The sequence below is a fragment of the Nilaparvata lugens genome, chromosome 3 (genome assembly GCF_014356525.2).
Source record: "Nilaparvata lugens isolate BPH chromosome 3, ASM1435652v1, whole genome shotgun sequence".
Classification (NCBI taxonomy): domain Eukaryota; kingdom Metazoa; phylum Arthropoda; class Insecta; order Hemiptera; family Delphacidae; genus Nilaparvata; species Nilaparvata lugens.
Genome location: NC_052506.1, coordinates 66,442,988 through 66,465,840, shown reverse-complemented (window position 1 = coordinate 66,465,840; position 22,853 = coordinate 66,442,988). Strand labels below are relative to the sequence as shown.

General features: G+C 34.1%; 1 protein-coding gene across 5 annotated transcripts in view; it reads left to right on the top strand.

Moving 5' to 3' along the window:
* Positions 1–22,853, top strand: part of LOC111048077 (protein cordon-bleu) — a 195,312-nt gene that overhangs the window by 80,677 nt on the left and 91,782 nt on the right. The window lies entirely within an intron of this gene.

Here is a 22,853-nt window from a genome sequence, read left to right as displayed (position 1 = left end):
ATCACATGGATTTTTAAAGACTTGTTATAACACTATTAAATAAAAAGACTAAGAAATTGTCAAAACCACAGATTTCATTAAACGTTAGAAAGACCGGTTTCGGTTGTTACACCATTGTTTATCTTTGATAAGAGTTTGATGAGAGATTAAAATCTGTGGTTTTTGACAATTTCTTAGTCTTTCTATTTAATATGATTAATTACCACAATATCAACTTCTACACAAACGGCACTACACTTCTAAACAACTACACAAAAAGCTATAATAATAATATTAGAATAACACTTTTATGCTATAAATAATTTTAACTAACAATACATAATAAAACCTATCTATAAATTAAGAAGCTTTACTCGAATTTATTTATTGGATAGATACCTTCTCGGACCAATATAGCTGTTGGTGATAGCTGTTAGTAGAAAGGTGCGTAAACGTAACATGAAACGGAAGTCAATTTGTGAAAACAGACCACTCCTATCGCGGCAGTTACAGTTAGATTACAATAATCTAGCATTGGAGGCTAGCTCATTAGAAAGGCGCATCGCAGCTAGGTTAGGTGCTGATGCGCGGGGTTCAATCAGAAAGTGCCTCAGAAAGAGTCTACACTCTTCTAGGAGAATAGCTAGCTATCGATGAATAATATTCCACTGGAATCAAGGCGTCGCGAGTAACTAACTGCGTCCGGCACCGGCACTAACCGTAATATAAGTTGATAGATTCTGCGCGGATCAGATGCTAAACGTATTGCGTGCATCATGACTCTTCCCTTCCCTGGATGAGGTGTGTATATTTGTGAGGAGTTTTTCGCCAGCGGCTGCTGGCCCTGGTAATCATCTGACAGCCGTTGAAATTTCCGGTAATTGCTATCTCCGCTTTTTCCAGTCTTTTGCTTTTTCTTATAACTTCCTCCGCCATTATCGTTCCTTTCTTCACCCAAGCTGCGTACCGGATCACTACACTTCACCACTGGCATTCGTTTATGATCTGCTTCCATTCTTCATTACTCTCGAAGGGTTTGAGTTGTTCTGGTTTTCCTTGTTTTTTGTTGAAAGAAATGGACCAGTAAGTACTTTTTTCAATCCTTTCTCATTCTTCTAAAAGGCATGTTCGAGAGTCTTCATCTTGTGGCTTAGGACTTGATAATAAAAATATGAAAGATATCGATGCTATTAAAATAATGTTAGTTCATTTTCCATAATGCCTCAAATCTTAAAAATAAGAACTTCAATCTGTTATGCTCCTCTGCTGAAATATTATAGCTTTTTCAAAGCAAGTCTGAAAATGATCATTTGATAGATCCCTTCGGGAAGAAATAAGCTATTTAGGAGCTAATTACGTTCGTGTGGATCGGAAATCATAGAATTAACATTCAAATATGAATGAATCATAAGTCACAAGGTGGACATGGGTGCATAAAAATAGATGATTTAATAATGCGTCAAGCATGAATATTATCGAATGATTCAGATGTGGAAGAAGTCTTTCATTATTTTCGTGCCGATCGTCAACTGATGTAATATTGTTGAAAGTCAAATTTTCCATGAACAAATCACAATGTTCTAGAGTAAAATTTCATTTCAATTATAGTACTGCATATCAAGTATTGATTAATATTTCTTCACTTGAAGAAACACTGTTTTATATCCGACATTGTTTTCTAATCTGAAAAATTCTTCAAATTTGTGTTGCTAGATTCAAACTTTCTTTTGAGGAGGATTTTATTTCCAAAATTACAACCTTTTTTATTGATTACGGTTTCTGCATCTGCAATGCCTAAATATGTGTCTTCTTGGGAGTCACAGTCCAGCATTACTCAATCAATTAGCTTACACTATCCAATTCCAGTATTTTCACTTCATCTCTGTGAAACTTTTTACAGTCATGTCCAAATTATTGCAAATTTCTGTGTAAAATGGTAATAATAAATGTGTGTAAAATGATAATAATGCAAATAAAAGTACACAATTATTATTACCATCAATTCTACGGAGATTTCCTTCCTTCGAAGCTTAGCTCATTAAGGCAGTTTATTGCAGTTGATAGTCCTGGCGAAATCCCCAGTGTGATAATACGTGAGTGCCACTCATGCGGTGCTAACTGATGTTTTGTGGTGGTTAGGGCCAGGAGGATCGATAGACATAATCCTAGGCCTGGAAGCAGGCAATCGTGCGAATTAACAGAATTTAACACATCGGTCAATCGTTGACGTTCTTTGGTTTCACCGGTTGTCGTCTCTGGTGGACACTTCGCAGCAGTTTTCACCGTGCAGACATCAGACCGTCGCGTCTCTTCGATCGGTACGTTTTGTAGAAAGCCGCAAACATCATTAATCTATGGGGCCATCATTGTTGCACGTTGTTGCATTGCGTGACAGTCGATAATGACAAAAGCACCCTTCTGGCGTTTATGTACGGTACTGTTAGCACAAATCAATGTACCATTCATTCGTCTATGAAATTTGTAGAAAGCGGCATTTTTCCAAAATTTATGACATACTGTGTAATTTGAAATTCGTAGTAGAAAATCACTTTCCGACTCCTACACCCATATAATCATTTAATAATGGTAATTTGACAACATATTTGAGCAATTTTTCAATATTCTTTATGATACTCGTAAATCTATTGATATTTGAAATTTAAGTTGATTTCAAAGTAGAAAACTCCTTCGGAAAGCAATATAGTTTATTGAGTGATTCTTGGTACATCGGCTGGTTCTACTATTGTACTCACCTCATATCAGTGGAATGTATGACCCAGAATAAGATGTAGATTTGATGTAAATGGAATGTATAAGACACAGTTTTATTCGGCTGAACTCCATTCAAGAAATGTTGCATTTTTGTGCTGAATCCTTGCTTTTACAACCTTGAAATATTCTACTGTTTTCATTAATTTCATGGTACTATGATATTGAAAAAGATTCATTAAGTATATTATAAAAAAGATGAACTACTACACTCAAATCTATTTTTTTCTGGTGAATAAAAAAACAGAACCACAAATAAAATTACTGCTAATGTCCGATTTCAATAAGGTTTTCTTCTTCATTCGATTCAGCAAAATTGGAGACCACTATTACATAAGTTTTAAAAATTTAAAACCAACAAATTCAATTTAATTTTATCATCAATTTGATGAAATTTATGTTAATGTTTTGAGTTTTATTCAAGGTAAATATTTGGTTGAATGGATTTATTTTTTATCTCCTATCAAAATTATTGACTTATTCAATGAACTGAGTAAAGGATTAATACTGTAATCCTTTTAACCCTTCTTGAAATTGTTTTATAAAAATCCTGTAATAAAATCTTGTAATGAAGTAGGCAGGCTCACTTACACTAGACATCGAGTATATTGCGAGTTACTGTATTTATGCTAGTTTCAAATTTCTGGTGTCTAGGAGCTTTTTTCCTAGATTACAGGATTTCTAAATTTTTATGGAACAGATCACTGATCATGGGAGAAAGCTTTTGATAGTTCTCAATTTTGAATAACTCTTATCTGATCTGAACTGGAGGTACAATTTCCAAACTATGTGCCTTGTATGTTTTAAAATAACACTCCAATGGGTAAACAATCAACAAATTCCAACACGTACAGTTAATGAAATCGTTTTATCATGCCCAGATAATTTGTTATCGATGAGTTCGTTCTACTATCTACTAGATGAATGCTTTATTGGATGAAAAATCTTGAACTAAATTTAAACTTCTTGGTGTAGTCTAGTGACTAGAAGACCAGATCTTTTTGTAATTTCTCTCATATTCACTGCAATTTCTCTTCCAGTGAGCTCTTGGAAAATATCACTTCCCTCCTACTGTATTTGGAAAGCATTGTTTCCTCATGATTGACTTTCCCTAAGTTTTAGTATCTTATCTCGGTGATGCAATTTTACTTCCATAGCTGCTATTATTGGTGAAAAACCTTTCCTCTTCTATGACGCTATGAGTAAAGGAACAATTTCATTTATTTATTTCGGTGGATTCCATAATTATTTCTGATACGATAGTGAAATCGCACAGATATGTGTTGTAATGAATGCGTTGCTGGTCAAGTCAATAAGCTATCATAACAAGAGGCTATTCATTAAACTCCTAAAAATGTTTGAAACTCAACAGTGCATGACACTATGTTGGTTAGTTGGTATTATGCAATAGCTGTGTTTTATCCAGAGTGTGTTTGTTTATACTGTATACTGTACAGCATATTGGCTAATCTCATGTGGATTGAGGCTAGCATACATGTCATTGAATAATCGTGAAAGTCTGCTATTTGAAGTTGAGTATTTCTTGCTAATAGCATGACATGGCTTGTAAAAGTGTATTTTTGAGCTGGATTGCTGAATCAACTTGATAGGAACTAGTTTTTTTTAAATAGTTATAATAAATCGAAAAATTATCTTGATAGCATAATGATTATTATTATTATTTGATGTTGGTAGTTCCATATCTTCTTAAAATGTATGTATTCAGGGCTACTTATTTTTTATTTATAAAATAACATCATAGAACCCTTTTTTGAAAAGTGTTCAAAAAGGTAATATGATGTTATTTTGAAAATATTTGATGTTGTTTTTCATGACCAGGCACTTTATAATAACTCTGTTGAAATTAAGATCCAACAACAAAGTTTTGAAACTTGTGATTTGTGAGACTTGAAACAAAGTGTCTTAATTTTAACAGAGGTTTTTCTCTTTAATCATTATGATTGTGATTTTCATATATTTCTAATTTATATCTTTTGATGCGTAGATTCCTTCTCCAATTGTTGCTATCATCGAAAATATTTTCTTGAAGCTCCAATGATACAGAGGCTTAAAGAAAATTGAGATTTTATCTTCTAATAACAAGATTTTTAAAGCTTTAGCATGGTTTCCTCATTTTCTTATTCTGCACTCCTGCTATTTGGGGAAAAAATGAGTTAGTCAAACTCATAATAATGATGTGAAGCATTTCTCTCTCATGTATTAATTCATATACTTAACAAAGAAAAGATAAGTGAGGAATCTAAGCTAATGATTTTTCTTGTACTGTATTCTAAATTCGAATCCTTAATTCCTACGTTAGATTCCTGATTCCTACGTTAGAAAACGAGTAATCCGTATCTTGTTAATAATTTCCCTTTGCATTTTAGACTGTGGCGCAAATGCCATAATAGCAAAGTCTGTATACAATTGGAAGTATTCCATGTGAGCTGCAGTTCTCTATATAATAATAGTTGTGTGCACTGTAAACTAGCTCTCCCTCTCCATTATGATATATGAACGTACCTTGAAATGGAACCGTGGAATATGCGAGACAATACGAATAGGAGCTGATGAAAGAAACTATTGCTTTCGATGTGGAGCGCACATCCGAGGAAAATGGAACAGAAGATGCAAGAGTGTTGGAGGGGGCAGGGAGATCGGATGATGCAGCGTGAACAGTGCAAATCCAACTGACCGTAACCGCGTCTATTCATAAATCCATGAAAACAATGCATAAGAATTGTTTCGAAAATATACAGGTTGACGGCAAATGGAAATTCCTGCTTGTTTTTTCTTTATAATACAGCCAGCCATTGATTTTCTTGTATGTCTGCGCGAATTGAGAAATTTTGTTTCTGAAAACTTCTTCATCCAGTGATGATACGGAAATTCATCGTTTCCAAAATCTGCATGTAACAAATAGTTAACAGACCGGAACATGACATTCGCATCAGCTGTTTTCAGTATCATTGTCTCAAATTTGTATCTGCATCCGGAGATCTGAAGTTTATTGAAGTTTATGAACATCTTAGCTCATCATAGCATCAAACCTAATGGGTTTAGTGGTCATTTGAGAGATAAGGATGGAATTGATTGGTAATGTTCTTGACATAGAAAATAGAGATGTCATAGAAACTTCACATAGAGGTATAGAATAAAGGATACAGGCTGCAGAAAAGAAATTCCCAGCAAATACATATACATCTAATTAAAAACCATGCGAATTCAATTTATCGTATATTGTAATTTTCGTATCAGTTTTCTTTCCTATTTTAAGTTGTGAATTGGAAACTAAGAACTTGAATATCAACTTTCTTCAGTGACTATTCCAGTTTTTATATTCAGTTTTTTATACAAAGTAATTCGACAGGTGTAGGGAACTATACTCTGTACAAAATTACTTTGGTCTTGGGAGGGACATGCGTAGCAGAGAAGGCATACAGAGGTAGGGATTCAACGGCGGCGAAGTTTCCGTTCTGAACCGGCCAGCATTCTCTAATTTCTAGTGAGTATTCAAGCTCTCATGTAAAACTTACGGAGTTTCTTCTCTGGAAGCATTCAGTCAACTGACTCTAATCGACAAATTGGCAATTGCGCTTCTACCTATGACTCAATCTATCACTGTAATTGGCTGATTAGCAATCAGCCCTCCCTCTATTCTATGCACCGCATATTCCTCCAAGTCAGAAGTAATTTTGTACGGAGTATACACAAATCTAAAGTGATAGATTAGCAAATGACTAATATACTTCTTAAAAATCGAACACACCAAAGTATAATTATTCCTTTATGTAGTACCACGGAATAAGGAAACCACAGGAATAAATAAACACCCTTACTAATCTCTACTCCCTGGTAGTACATTCTTACACTCTCCAACACGGAGGGGAAATTTTTTCGAGAAAAACTAGGTGTTTCTTTCCTATATGACTTGGCAGAACAAATTCGTGTTATGTTTAGTTGAGAAGGTAAGTTGTCCCTCTGCAGTATTGGACAGCGATTACTTAAACTATTGTGTTTTCTCATTCTTAATTTTCCAATGTATTCTTTAGTATTCATTCGTTAATACTGTCAGAAGTTTTTTATTCTAATCGACGCGAAAGTTTGAACAGTAAACATGTTTCTCAAAAACATGATTCAAGTTTGAATTAAGGATTTCTGGTCCCAGCTTCTTCTCAATAACACAAAATTCGTTTTTATTCTGGCTATTTCCTATTTGAAAGGAATTAACATTTATTTGTCCATCTATTGATAACATACTGTGTTATTATAACACATATTATTGTGTATTGTGTATTGTATAACACATATACTGTGTTATACTGTGTTGGTAACCATTCTTCGGGATCAGTAGATTTCAGATTCAAGCTGTGTATCGATTCAATGCGCGACTGTAGCCAAGCTGCCAAGGTGGTTCGATCATCACTGCCTTCCTATTGATGCAAACAACAATGACATCAGCATAAACATCAAGTGTCGAACAGACAACACGTTTTGAATACCGAATGTCTTCAGAGTGAACCAAGATGGATTTTCTTATTGTCCAGCCTTCCTTCTACAGTCAATGTTCATTTTACAACCGTTGTTTGGTTGTGGAAAATGGATGTTTTTTAAATTGCAGCCAACAATACGTCAAGACTAGGAGTTGATAAAAAAGTCTAAAAAGAGTGTAGAGTGAAGACAACTACTATAGGTACGACCAGATTCAAGGTAACTCGTGACAACATACAATAGGGTAAAATTACAGTTGTCAGCAAACAGTATTGTTTTGTGTCTTTATTACAGGGAAAGTGGACAGAATACGTAATGATTGGATATATATTATACACCGTCACTCTCAATTTTTTCTACTGTGTGCATTCGTAACTAAGTCTCCATTCACTAGTTTAAGCTGCTTAACTACTTATATCCAGTCTTCAAACTATTGATAGAGAATAGCATTATTGTAGATTAGTTTTTGAAATATCGTAAATGTTTCAAAATGTCCAAGAAAAGACGAGACTATGAATTCGTTTTCAATATACAAGTACTGTAGATCTGTATTTTACCACTATACAAGGAAGCTAAAAAAGCTAGATTTTATTGTCTCAAGATTTCAAATTTTGATTGTAATAACCGTCTTACTTTTTGCATGGATAGTATATTTTCCTCTCTTTCCCAAACTAAATTATCATTTGTATTTATCATATAATTTCGCAATATTGTATACTGTACCCACTTTGTAAATCACTGAGATTACCCATGGGAAAATAAGGTTGGAATTGAGTAAATAAGATAATTATTATCCATTAAAAAAATGTCCTTGTTTTTTGAGTATTTTTGAGAATTGACCTCGCACTTATTTAATTTGAGGGTGCTGAATCCGAATCTGAAATCGCGAAATCTCTATCTCCATTTTGAAGCGATTCAGGTTTTGATGGATAGATGAGACATAATCGTTTCCTAGAAAAATTGACGCAAACCTGGCTGAGATTGATCGAAGAAAGCACAAACCTTCAAACCTCATTAATTCACAACGATCTCCCGTCTACACGACGCAAACTTAGCGCAAACCTGGCAGGTTTGCGTTAATATCGTCGTCGTGTAGACCGGGCATTAGATAGAGTAGAAAATGAATCTAGGAATACTATAGTTTTGATTTCAGACATTAATAATAGTATGGAAATAATTTTATATAATAATGGAAATGAGTATAATGTACAGTTGAATAATATTTTTTTAAAACAACTAGAACTGTTTTTTCACGTTTAGTTCCTGTAGCTTCTATTTTGAATTCAATTCGAATATTAAAGTCTGCACTCAACATTTCTAACAATACTACAGCCAGCTACGCAGCTGAATAAATAGCCTACACTTGATCTTTCAAGTTGATTCTACTTGAACAACACTCCTTTAGATATTCATTTTAATCTAGCAAGAAGGCAAAAGAATTCGGTAGTCGGATTCAAGGGTATAATCTGTATTTATATCGTCATAGTATTTTATTTACAGCATACTATCCTATAGACTCACATTTCACGTTATTCATGCTTGAAAAAGCAAGGATTTTCACAATACTTCCAATAACTCCCATTTTGCTACTTTGACTGTGTAGATCGTCGAATCTGACCCTACAGTTTCCATTCCTCTTAGAAGATTATGAGCTACTTTGGATCATTCAAGATGAAAGCAGAAAATAATCAGAAATGAAAAATTATTGAAAACCACTGAAAAGCATGAACGTTTGCTCTCAGAAATCATGGCTCCATACAGATATAGCTTACAATAATTGAACAGAAATTGACAGTTTTGAAAATAAAATGAGTCTGATTTTGTATTTGAGTTAAATCAAATAGTATTGGATCGGATATAGATCCTTTAATCGTATTGTTGAATAAATTAGAAATAGCTTGGTTGCTACTTGGATAATTGAAACCCCATTTTGTGTAATGGAAAATAGAGATAGCCTACTAATTCCACAGTATGCAAAAAAGAAAGGAGGAAGCAATGCATGCACACATTTGGAACGCTAGTAGAGTATTCTTCCAATTTGAATTTGACACGAGAATACAAATTGTGTGTAACTTGTGTATGAACCATGAATCAAGGAGAAGAAAGTGGCGTTTGGAGGAGTTGAATCACGATCCCTCAGTCAGCATTTAGACGTGAATTCACATGCGTGCATATTAACAGGTCACGAATTCTACGAGCTGTCTGCCGGAATTCTTAAATTGCTATTAAGAAAATGGGATGAGAGTGAGACAAACCTAATGAAATTTCATATTGGTTCCATACTTATCTTCATTCTGTCCTTCTCCAACCGCAATGCTTTGCTATTGCATTTCTCTTCACGCAAAATTATTTCCGTATCGTTTATTGGAATCAAAGCACTGCGTTTTGGCTTGAAATTTACGACACACTGCTTTAATTGGTTTTTTGTATGTGGAATAGGAGGCTCATTGAGCTTTTATTAAATTGATGTAACAAACTTTCCATATTCCATGCTTAAAATAGCGTCATCATTTACTTGTTTGATAATATCTTTAGTTTCTATAGCATAGGCATTAGTTGAGGTCCATGAAATTTGAAAGCTCTCTATTAATAGCTTCATGAATATTGTCATCAAAATTGATGATATTGGAATAATTCTTCCTTAGAAAGTAATAATTCAAATAATTTTTAGAAAGTGAACCATTACTTGTCATTCTGATATTAATCTTATATAGATTGGCTGAAGAGATGATCCAGCATTATCGTTACTTCCAAAAATGACTCAAACAAAACTTGTCCACCACATTTGGCAATTTATGGATATTGATTATTCAATGTAAAATCAATCAATAGGATAATAAAGCCGTATTTAATCAATCTCGTAATGCAAACCTAGTCAAGTTTTGCTTAGTTGGTATAATTTTAAAGGGTTTGAATCGTAGTGAGGATTGTTTGATGTTATTAGTAGACAACCAGGTCGAATTTGGCTAAATTTGAAAGATATGTTTAATGTCCTTGCATTAGTTTATTGTAGATTTTTTCTTGCATAAATTCTGAATGAAAATAATTCCAAAGAATTATTTAAGAGTCATTTCGGTTGGAAACCTCCTTTTTTACAAGAAATTCCGTTTTTCAACGTGCCTCTTCTAGCAATGTATGCTAATGTGTGATAATGAACGATTATGCCAGGTTACGAATTAATCAAGGTAAAGTGAATCATGATGGCGAATGTAGATCGTTTAATGTTGAACTATTGAAAAATTTGCAAGAGTCACACCCTGCCTCTTAAACATGTGACATGATCGTTCAAATGTTGCGAATTTCATGGGCAGTTAATTCATAGAACTACATCTCTGAGTCAACTTAGTGATATAAAAAGAAGGAAGGCTCCTGTGCAAATAAATTTGGTTGATGCTGTGATCCGGAAATGTTAGCCACAATCCCCAATATCATAAAAACATAAAATTCTCGCATGCTCATCATACCTCCCTCACTTCTATTATAAATAATAATAAATCCTTCTTTGAATAATGAATTTATTCTTCTATGTCTTTGAATGTCGTATTATTTAAATAACATTTAAAATGTTGTATGTTTACCTAGCAATTGAATTGTAGGAAGAAAATAAATACTTTTTCATTTCAAAAGTACAGTACTGTAAAACATTATTGTTGACTAGCTTATTGATTCAATTGCACGGCCTTGAATCAGATACACAGATGCAAAAAGTTTGTTATGTGAGATTTAATACGAATATTTCCTCATTCAATTCAGAATTATTCATCTATTCAATATAAAAAATAGCTTACGATGCCAATTTAAAAACATAATCTTTTCATTCTTTGGAACATTGAAAGAATGGTTAGATGGAAAGAATGGAAAAAATTTCATTTTAAATCTGTTGAATTCTCCTATTTCAGCACCTCTATAATCCAGATGAATGTTAATTCCTCTATAACAAATACTCATTGTATTGTGATTTACTTATTCTCACTGCATTATGAATTTCTAAAATTGGAACGTAATTTTCAAATTAGAAGTACAGTACAGGGATAGTTTTGTTATAAAAATCCCATAATGGCTCTCCAACCTTGAAATTCACTTGTCGTTTATAACTATTGTGTAGTACATGTCAAATTCTGAATACTTTGATATAATTCGTTTTCTAATCCTGAAATATGACGAAAATTTGATGGAAAAAAGATGGAAATAAATGGGTGATTGTATTTGTTTAAATGCTAATGAATAAATAATAATATTTATCTTTATCTTCGTCAAATAATCATTGTACTATTTTAAGAGATTTTCTCAGATGCATTCTCAAAATCTTTTTACCATTCTCATGTTTTTCAAATTTATTGAAAAAGCAATCTTTGAAGTATACTATGCAGGCATGTTTCACTTCTCTTCATCATTGACCGCTCTAGACTAAAAATGCAACTGATCTTAAGATTGTTTAAAGAATGGACCTTAACTCTCAGTTGAATTCTTTGACTTCCTGTTTCTCTTTGGGTCACAACCACATCAAAAAACCCATTCACAACCTTCAACTGAAGATGATGCCTTGAGCATCGAAACCCTGGGGTTTGTTGAAATATAACATTTCTAGTAGGAAAGGCAACATATTTGGTTGCTTTTATTCCATCATTGGTTTTATGCCTTTGAATACAATGTTCAAAGTATTATCCGTATTCTAAAACTAACCCTCCGCGAAAGAAACCTGTGACAGACTGCTGATTCGAACTCATCATCTCGGATTTTCTCCAGGGGAGTCTGATTATTCAGAGTTGTTGAGGAAACAATGCATGCGTGCAGTTGCGGTTAGCATGTGAAAGGTGGTCTGGGACCTAGTTTGCGATTATTGTTGTACATAGAGGGCAGCTCTCAATTTCATTACAACTGTCGTCGTTGAATGATTGATGGAGTGTGTCGTTTGTAGACCTAGGCCTATCCAGTGTATCCTAGTGGTGAAAGTTCTTCTAGATTTTGTTTGGCGTCGGTGTGGAGCCTCCTATCATTCACTTGCTACAATAATAGAAAATACGTTTCTAGGTTTCTACTGTCCACATGCAGCAGTAATGAGGGTCTTATAACAAGTACGAGATTTCAACTATTCCTTGTTCTTAGTTTGAAAGTGGTGCGGGTGAATGCTGAAAGCCCAAAGAGACATGGAATAACACGGGTTTCACAATGCACATGTTCTGGTTAAATAATATATTATCTGTTTAGAACAATAGCTTTGGTTTGGCCTACATAAATAAATATGATTTATTATTATATAGGAATATACTATTACACTAGAATAGAAATATAGGTGATTCTTTGTGTGATTTACTACAGTAGAATTATTCATTCAAAAACCACAAAAAGAAACAAAACTCTCAAATCGAAATTTGCTGCATTCTAAACTGCTCTTACTAGACAAGGCTGAAGCCCTTGCACTTGGGCTTCTTTTCTTAAGTGATATTCTCTGTTCACTACATATTTTTTGGAAGTTATCGAATTAGTTGATTGCTTATAGCTCATTCTGTATAGAGAAAAGCTGTAGTTAGCACATGTCGTTATGGTGGGAGAGTTATTACTTATTATAGTATGCAAATTCATCATTTTTTGGAAAATTGTTTTATAATTTTCTGCAGAAAAACTTTCTATTCTATCTCCGATATTTTCTATTGGAACTCATTATTCCAATTTTGCATAATACATATTCCCCAGAACAATCTTTGAAAACGCTATCAATATAAGTGCAGACACCTCAATTTTATTCTCTGCTAACATGTATTCGTCATCAATCCACTTTTCTTCAGTTTCGTATCACAATATTCAGTTATGAACACAATTTCGAGATCTAATATTCACTGCAATTCATAATACTATGACTTGTCTATTATTTTGCCACCACAATAATCGATTCTAAATTCAATTTTCCATTCGCAGTGTTGCTCCCTCTCTCCTCCCCTGCAACTCGATTCAATCTTGTTAGTGATTCACGAGTTTCACCTGCTATTAAAGTCAGAGACAGATTCCAGTTTTTACCTCGTTAAAAGTAATTACATTCTTGTTTCTTGTCCCTTTCTCATCTAATTCATTGATCAACCAGTTCCCCCCTTTCTCTCGACATATATGCTGCCATTACAACCATCGGCTTGAAAAATATCGATTTGAAAGTCGGCATAAATCTCATTATAATAGACCACTTTTTGTTAACAGAATGATGCTGCTTCTGGTTTTTATCAGCGTTGAAGAAAAACAAAAAGAATTGGAAGAGAAATTATATGGCAAAAAATTGGTTAGTGGTCTGTTCCCCGATAATATTCCAGTATGGTTCAGTGCAATATCAATTTCGCAACTGATCAAAATGAAATATCGCTATCCAATCAATTCGCTACGATTCATCGCTTGTGAGCCGAGCTTATTGTTTTGCTCCAATCGTTTTGAAAATACGCCTGCTTTTTCAATATTCCGATGCTGTTTATAATCTGTAAATGGTCTTAGTTGAGGAAAACCGTTTGTAACAACATCGATATATAAAAGAAAAATTACCTCAAACTCCTTGGAGACTTTCCAATTTTCGCGCCATACTAATCAGTATGTAATCACACATTCAGTATTTGGACAAGATATGCGCTAGTTTTTTTATTCAATTTTCCACTTCAATAAACTTATATACAAGGAGAAAAAAGTTGTCGTAAAGAACATGATTTATTTTAAATAATTCCATATTTTATACTTCATTCTCGAAAAAATATCATTGCTGCTATAATTTCCCTAGAATAGTTTTTGAAAATTTGTAATTTGATTTAGAGCCGAAATTTCATTGTAATATGAAGAGTCTTCCATGTTCAAAGCATCATTAAATTAATTCTCCCATAGTTAGAAGCTTCTGTAAATGCTATTAGTTGCTTTAATTATATTCAATCAACCCCGCTTCATAAGGATATCCATGTTTTTATTGCTTACTCACGAATAATTGCTACAACCGATGAAATCAATTGAACTTTTATCTGAATTTCGAGTCACTCACCATAATTTTAGGATGTGAAAACTGGATGATGGTAATGATTATCAATACAGATAATCTGCATCCGTATCACTTAATGTGAGGTACTCGTCTTCTTAACTCGTCTTTTGCTTATTTAATAGATTTGCGTATGGACTGTGTGAAAAGACATACAGTATTGCTTGAATGTAGATCGAGGTAGAACGTTTACAGATATCGACCAAAAAAGGGATTGGTTGCGAAAGAAATAGGGTAAGTTTTAGTCGACATCAAATTTACGTTACGAGTTCCGGCCTTTGACTTTCGTCTGACTTCCGTTTCCAATGCATCCAATTCGTTTAAAGAGTAGACTAATTTTGTTTATTTGTTTGGAAGAAGGGTGTGGTTAGGGATGCAGACGCATTGTTCCGTTGAGAGCTGTTTTGACAAATGAATTGTATCGGATACGTTTTGTAAGGGACAAGGAACATAAAACAATAACGTTCTCTCCACTTTCCAAAGTTTACGACATGGTACACAAATTTCTCATCTTACTATTCCTGAAGTAGTATTAAAAACTTGAGAAGCATTTGACATGTCGTCGAATGATGAATTGTGCTTAACAGAAGTAATTGAATGAGTCAGAAACGTTCAACGATATATTTTTTGTTCATTGACAATTCTATTAAGAAATTGTTTCAGTAGTTTTACTCCACTGTTTTTTTTTTACTTTCCTTGCCCTGTTACCATAGGTAAGGGAAGTATTTCTTACCAAAAAAAATTAAGGTACCCTAATTTCAAGTTTTCTATACGTTTCAAGGTCCCCTGAGTCCAAAAACATGATTTTTGGGTATTGGTCTGTGTGTGTGTATGTGTGTATGTATGTCTGTGAACACGATAACTCCATTCCTAATAAATTAACCGATTGACTTGAAATTTTAAACATAAGGTCTTTATACCATGAGGATCCGACAATAAGTAATTCAATAAAATTTATTTCAAGATGGCGGGAAAAATGGCAATTAATTACTAAAAAACCATGTTTTTCACGGTTTTATCGAAAACGGCTCTAACGATTCTCTTCAAATTTATACCATGAATAGCTATTTATAAGCCCTATCAACTGACCTGAGTCTCATTTCTGGGAAAATTGCAGGAGCTCCGTAATATTCTTGAGAAAAATGGCGGATAATCACTAAAAACCATGTTTTTCACTGTTTTCTCGAAAACGGCTCTAACAATTTTCTTCAAATTTATACCATGGATAGCTATTTACAAGCCCTATCAACTGACATGAAACTCATTTCTGGGAAAATTGCAGAAGCTCCGTAATATTCTTGAGAAAAATGGCGGATAATCACAAAAAAAAACATGTTTTTCACTGTTTTCTCGAAAACGGCTCTAATGATTTTCTTCAAATTAATAGCTATTTATAAGCACTATCAACTGACATGAGTCTCATTTTTGGAAAAATTGCAGGAGCTCCGTAATATTCTTGAGAAAAATGGCGGATAATTACTAAAAAACCATGTTTTTCACGATTTTCTCAAAAATGACGACCGATTTTTTTAAAATTCATACCCTGTATAGTTATTTATCAGCTCCATTAACTGGCATGAGTCTCCTTTCTGGGAAACTAAAGGGGGGTCCATCCCATGAATCCGAGAAATGGACTTTGTAACCTCCTTCTCGTGCATGAGGTAGGTAGGTAGGTAGAGCAGTTCATAAAAAGAGCACATAAGTTAGTCGAGATATTCTGTAGAACAGCTGTTTTGACGACTTTTAGAAAATGTCATCGAATTTCACAATTTACACAAAGGAGAAAGTACTCTGAAAACAATAATAATTATATATACACATAAATACAGTAGTCTGATCGTAGTTTCAAATATGTTGCTGCCAATTATCATTATGTTTTCAGTCATGATTGTCATGATTGCAATTTTCAGCAACAACTGTCAGGTTTTGAATCTTTGGCGATTGAATTTTAAAGTTTTAAAATTTGTATCTCTGAACAAGCAGAAAGTGGATAGCTATAAGCCTAAGCAAGGCAAGTTGCCTCTCACCTCCAGGCAAGCTCAGAGGCTGGTCAGAAACCAGATGACTGTTCAAATGTGTGTATTTCAATTTCAAGAGAGGAGGCTCATAGAATGGAGAACAGTTACTTTTCAGTGAAGAAAAACAAGTTAGTTGCGCACGAATCTAACCTACTGACCTAAGCTAACATGTACGAAACTAACGAGTCAGTGGCTGGCTGTTTTACGAGTTCTATGAATAAATTTCGGACCGTTTTTGAACGAGTTCTTCGATTTCAATTCCAAATTGTAACTATTATCTAATCATAATTCATTTAATACCCCTGCTAGGGATAAACTGTAAAATTCATCGATATTTTAAAATATGTTCTTTCATTCTTGTTTTCTGGCTCGTAAATTACAATTTGTCAGAGCACATTGTTTTGTTACATCATTGAGATCAATGAGAATGCATTACCGCACAATTATAAATCCAGCAGGCGAAAATGAATTGAACCCAGCAAGTTCATGCCTAAGAAAAAGCTTTGTATTGAAAGGTCCTTCTTTTTTTCGGTGAAAACTTCCTTCTCGAACTTCTAGGAGGAAGCAACTTGATTCGGCTTCAACAGAATAGTTTAGAGAGTAAAATTTTGAGCCAGAGTCATATTTTCTACCGTTCATATATCGATTGTTGATATTAGGTCATTGATCAATGTGACCTACTGTACTTATATTTTGTGCTACCTTGTCACTGCATGCTGACCTCTTTATCTGATTGAAAACTATCTGGATCACAGGCGTAACATCCTCAGCTAATTTCATATCATTGTGCTGCTGTTTTCCCATGAAGAAGTTGATTGTTTCGGTTTGAATGATATGGCGCCAGCAACAATACAGACTACATTACTTACTACTATGACTATACGAAGGGACTTAGGTGGTGGCCACTCAAGGTAGAATGAACCACAGAGGAAATGCCTCCACAGCTTGCAACTCGATCTCTCACAGCGTGCAACAGCCTAATACTGCTCAAAATTGAACATACATTGTCATCCTTTAGCCACTTAAAAGTAAAGCTGATTGCACTAGTAGCCTAGATGGACCAATACAAATTGAACTGTATTAACGATGCGAATCTATCAATCCATTTATCAACTGATAGGGAAACATGAATTGATTGCATGTCTATATATATCAAGTGATATCACAAAAAAGCCCCTGAATAGCCTAATATTTCATGGCTATTTCTTGATTGATTATTATTATCAACGTTAATCAGCCTGATGGAACATATATCACCTACCTATTCATGAACAATATTCTGTCAAGTAAAACCAATTTCATCTTTGAAGTCCTACTGTTTGCAATAGTATAAAAGTTTCTTTCCTTTATGTTCTCAAGTAGTATTTGACAACATCAAAGTTATTAAAACCAATGTTTGTAGCTTTCATAACACTCTTCCATTTACAGAAAGTATCTTGGTACACGGGGATCCAACCACTGAAGACTACAAATCAATTCCTCAATATATTTTCTAATTGCTCCCCTATACCACAACCCGATAAAGCTGAGTGAATCAGGCCAGCTTCACACGCATTCGGTTTCATTCGGTTCGGTTCGGTTCGTTACCGAAAACGAATGAGGCTTTCATACATGTCAGGTTTTAATTCGTACGGTTCTAATTAGGTATTTTCTTCTCAAATACAGCTGTGTTTTGTTTGGACTTTCACAGTTCATGCTGGTATATTTGAATATAACAGCTGGTGTTAAATTGTAAGATGTTATTTCTTGAACAACAAAATTTTTAATTTAATTGAAAATTGTGAATTATTTGAATAGTTTCGTTTTATGTTAATTTTGAATGTTCAGAGAGATTATTTTTTTAAATTGAAAATTTGTTCCTTGTTTTGACACATGGTATATAATCATCTCTTCTTTCCATTGATGAAATCATGTAATATTCGTGGAAAAATAAAAATTCTCCCTGAGTTTCAATTTATATCTTTCATTTTTTTTTTGGAAACTATTCATTGAGAAAAAAATGTTCCTGTGAACTAACAGAAATGAATTGACCATATGATTTTGACTTGGAAAATTTTAAAGCAGATAATCACGATATCAGGTTAAAATAAAAACAAAAAAGGCGAGCGTGTGTAAAAGACTTTGTTTTTTCCTGTTTCCCTAGCAACGAATTCGAATATGATGAAACCTATTCGTGTCGAGTGGGCGTTCGGTGCTATGCGGTTGGTATTCCGTACCGAATTCAAACCGAATCATCGTTTCACACTTATCGGAATTTGCCGAAAACGAAACGAACCGAACCGAACCGAAAGTGTGTGAAAGTATCCTCTCGATAGCAACGAATCGAAACCTGATGGAATTTATTAGAGTCAAATGGGCGTTCGGTTCTATGCGGTTTTTATTTGGTACCGAATTCAAACCGAATTACCGTTTCACACTTATCAGAATTTGCCGAAAACAAACCGAAAACGAAACGAACCGAATGAGTGTGAAACTAGCCTAACGATTAATTATTCTTTTTTTATTAAAATGGTATTTTAGCCGGTTAGCATAATTTGTTCTTATGTTCTTTCAAAATGTTTTTCAACATAGCCTTTTCCAAGCATTTTCTTGAAATTAGTACAGTAATCAATTACTTATGAGGTCATATTTTTACAAAATCAACACTCATACTCCATTAGAATGCCTTATCTGGCAAAGTGGTTTATTATGATTTGTTATAAAGTTTTAAATAATGTTCATAATAATACAATAATATAGCTGAATAGAATCATGAAAACCTTGATGTCTCTAAAAGGATTGCTGTTGGTATTTGATGGTACGAAGATGATTGACAGACGTCGTTTCCGTTTAGAAGCATGCCGACGACAAATTAATGCGTGTCGTTGACGTACGTCCGTTCGACATAATAAATTCCAGATTGAGGAGTTGGTTAGCGTTAGCGACGGTCGAAAGGCCCATTCAGCGCCCATAGCTGGTTAAAAGTAGGTTGCGCCGTGCAGTACCAGTGAAGGCATGGCATCTCACACCTTCGGGCCCGTTAATGGAACGATTAGTGGAGATTTGTCATCCGCCTGTCTGACATCTATGAGCCGTTATAACTTTCTAATGTCTCCCTTCTGTACTAGAACTCTATGGCGGCAGCGGCGGTCAAATCAAAGACCACCTGTCACCCTGGTCTTCATCATATTCACGATCATATATGCCACATACCTAGACCTGCTGCAATCTATACTGATCTATTACAATCACTATAAGGTATGTTTCATGTGTTAAAGACTGTTTGTGATGTATTCAATGATGATATATTTACTGGATATGAGACTTACTGGAGGCTAAAAAAGGAACAATCCTACATAAGCCTAAGAGCTTATGTGGGCATCATCCTCAGTATTATCATTATTATAATTATCATTATTGAATCACTGAAAATATAATGCGTCACTTGATGATGATGTCTTATGCAATATATGATCAGAAGGGATGAAAATATTTCGATTAGTTGGACATTGAATGCCGAATATTGTAGAATGCTAGTGTGTATTCGGGAATTCAATCGAATTGAAAAGAAGCCTCAAACTATAACATTGGATTGGATGTTGTGAAATAGATTGTTGCTCTTGATGTTGAACCACATTGTCACGCCATTATTGTGACCTATTACCGACCTTACAACCTATTGAGTCATTTCGTGTTCAGGTCTAGGAATGAATGAGTATTTACTTGATTGATACATTGATCATGTATCGTTCGATTATGTCTTTTTTCACCCTTCGAGACTCTTGAAAGTCTTGAAAAATTTTCAAAAAAATCCTAACATTTCAAATTTTACTCCATATATTAAGATGATTCTCCGGAATAATCCTGTCGATACATACACTTTGAAACCGTTGTAGGCTGCAGTGTAAATACGTCGGTTATTTTCACGTTAAGTAAGCTATAGATATAGAAATTTAAAACTCCCATCCGACGAACGGATACGATTACTTCATTGAGCGCTTGAATGAAACTTTGACACAAATTCACTTGACTGGCTTATTTTTCAGTCTTCTTTCCCACTCGACTGGTCGTTTGGCTCCTTTTGTTTTAGTAGAAGAGGATTGGTACGATAAAAGGTCTTCCGGCTCCACCCTCTGCGCACATTTGCATTCGCGTTGCGTGTGAGAAGATGCGAAAGAGGAAGAGGAAAGGTGCATGATAACGGGTCTACTTAGCAAGTGCTCAGTTGCTGTGCTTGGTCGTTGAACCGCCCGTCCTCTAAGGTCACTCTCAAGGTCCTCTCACAACAAAAACCAATAATTCATCTTCTCAACATTAGAAACCAATAAACTGCCATCGAACTAATTTTATAGTCGTATGTTATGACTATCACATGTAGTTTTGAGCTGGTGAAAAGTTAGACTATGTGGAGTTTAGAAAGCAATCTCTGGACCTCTGGAATTCTATTAAATTTTATCTACTCCAAAATTAATACTTCAACTGAATTTATTGGAATACTTTCAGCTTTTGCTAGTGCTTGTTGATGAAACTTCTAAGTTTAGTTTTTTCTAAATCTGTATGTTTTCAGTATCTGAGACTGATGAGATTAACTTTGTTAACTATAATATACCTACTTTGGTTGTGCAGTGTTTGCTTCTCAAATACAAATTCACGAGATGCTGTAATGTATTCTTATTTAGGTAATGATTTGTAAGCCATCCAATGGGAGGAATTATTTCTTCTATCTCCTTTATCTAAATATTTCACAATTCTCTAAGAAAGTCCACATTGATAAAAACCAGATACGATTCTGAAACTACGTTTTCTAATTATATTCCTACTCCACAAAATGATTTTCTTCATCAATACCTGGTTCTAATATAATGCATTTCACGTTTGATTGTAAGAAAACTCGTAAACCTATGAATTATGAAACTCATAAAGGAAGAATCTCACTTTGTTGCATTCAATCGGAATGCATCATCATTGTGAAAGATTAGAAAATTTTAACGTTTCATGTATTGAAGCTTCATGTTTTGTCTGTACTAAAAGAAAAAACAATTTGTATGATTCGCTCACTGTCTATGTTTTCATGTTGTTGCCATGTTTTATGACATTGAAATATTTTACCTTGTTGATTCTCTACTTCATCTACTATTCTATTACTTTATTCATCAAATTATAAATTTTATAAGAAAAATAATTCAGATATTGTTTCTTTGTTTCTGGAATTCCAATGTTGGTAATATTTTTTCTTTGTTTATTTTTATTTTTCAAGATTGCTCAACCCAAGTACCAAACCACATACCGTCCGGTGGTACTGGTAACTTGAACTCATGAACAGGTGGTCAAACCAGTTCTACTTAGTTTGGGAGTTTCAACCGCAGAGCAACCTGTTCCCCATGTCACTGCTAACTGCTGGCTCTCGGCTGTTTGCTTTTTTTCTATTCCATGTGCCTCTCAAGTACTCTATGGATGTCTGTAGTCTGTACTATGAACTGAAGGCAATACTCTACTCATCTATCAACGACAATTAAATACGAATACGTATACAAGAAAAGTTATATAAGAATATTACAACAGTCTGTGGAAAAGATTGAATTTGCTTGATGCATAGATTCTAAACTTCTATATTTAGATACCAAATACCTTAGCATCAATCAGGTCCAGAGCTTTTTTTGTATTTTATGAAACGTGTCTATCCCTTTACAATAGAAATTGATTGATTCTATCAATTCCAGGAGAATACTAACTTATTTCTATTCAATTTTGCTCTGAATTACTGTTTATTGATTGAATTTTATTATTATTTTCAGGTAAGTATAACAACTGTAATAACTGCACCAGTGTAAGGAACTGTTAGTTGTGAGTAAGCTATCAAATAATATATATTTTATATCATTTCATTTCAACTACAAACTAAAAATCAATTCTGAGTATCTTTTCCAAAGTAATTTCTCCATTATTGTTTTTTCTTAGGTTTATAACTATCTACGCTATCCTAACATACATGAATTTAAAGATGGCCCGGTCTACTTCATATATTCATTCCTGAAGCTAGATTTAGATAGATGCTAGGATCAATAATTACTAATCTTACTTCCAATCTTCTTGAAGCTAATTTTTTTTTTCAAGGCTGAAAGAAGTTGAGTCCAACCCACGTTTTTTATCTAGTATCAGCTTTTGATAAGTTTTTCTTGGTAGCTTTTCTTGAGAAAGCATTTCCAGGTTCAAACGCTCCAACGCCTAATGGATCGATAGACACAGCTCAAGGACCACCCGTAGTTAACGATAATTCTGTCTCAAATAATCCTGACACACTGACAGACTTGTTACTGGTCGTGCGAGATATGGTTATTACTTTTCAATTTTACAGGTTCATAATTCCTCATGAGAAAGAGAAAATTCCCGCAGTGGTCGAGTCAACTTAACCGGAAAAATGAAGATTGAATCGAATTGCTGATTGATACAGATTTAATGGTCATTTTGTTTTGGGTTAACTTGATAGAGAAAGGCTTGATGCGTGTAAGGGCGACAGGAATATCAAGGAAGTGCTTTCCATTGGAAAGTTTATAAGCTATATAGGATAAGAATTTACCATCTTTGTTTGTTTCTCAGCCGATTGAGACATCAATCGCTGA